Source organism: Polyodon spathula, chromosome 7 (assembly GCF_017654505.1).
Source record: "Polyodon spathula isolate WHYD16114869_AA chromosome 7, ASM1765450v1, whole genome shotgun sequence".
Classification (NCBI taxonomy): domain Eukaryota; kingdom Metazoa; phylum Chordata; class Actinopteri; order Acipenseriformes; family Polyodontidae; genus Polyodon; species Polyodon spathula.
The window spans coordinates 36,043,054-36,043,888 of record NC_054540.1 but is presented as its reverse complement, the minus strand read 5'-3'; positions in this window follow the sequence as shown (position 1 = coordinate 36,043,888).

The following is an 835-nucleotide window of genomic DNA, read 5'->3' as shown; positions in this document are numbered from 1 at the left end:
GTGTCTGCCCAGTTCTGAATCTTGTCTAGATCATTTTGAATGACCTTTACTGCTGCAACAGTGTTTGCCACACCTCCTACTTTTGTGTCGTCTGCAAATTTAACAAGTTTGCTTACTATACCAGAATCGAAATCATTAATGTAGATTAGGAATAGCAGAGGACCTAATGCTGATCCCTGTGGTACACCGCTGGTTACCACACTCCATTCTGAGGTTTTTCCTCTAATCAGTACTTTCTGTTTTCTACATGTTAACCACTCCCTAATCCATGTACATGCGTTTCCTTGAATCCCAACTGCGTTCAGTTTGAGAATTAATCTTTTGTGTGGGACTTTGTCAAAAGCTTTCTGGAAATCTAAATAAACCAAGTCATATGCTTTGCAATTATCCATTATCGACGTTGCATCCTCAAAAAAAATCAAGCAAATTAGTTAGACACGATCTCCCTTTCCTAAAACCATGCTGACCGTCTCCCAGGACCCTGTTACCATATAGGTAATTTTCCATTTTGGATCTTATTATAGTTTCCATAAGTTTGCATATAATAGAAGTCAGGCTTACTGGTCTGTAGTTACCTGGTTCAGTTTTGTTTCCCTTTTTGTGGATCGGTATTACGTTTGCAATTTTCCAGTCTGTCGGTACCACCCCTGTGTCAAGAGACTGCTGCATGATCTTGGTTAGCGGTTTGTAAATTACTTCTTTCATTTCTTTGAGTACTACTGGGAGGATCTCATCCGGCCCAGGGGATTTGTTTATTTTAAGAGCTCCTAGTCCCTTTAACACTTCTGCCTCAGTTATGCTAAAGTTATTTAAAACTGGATAGGAACTGGATGAC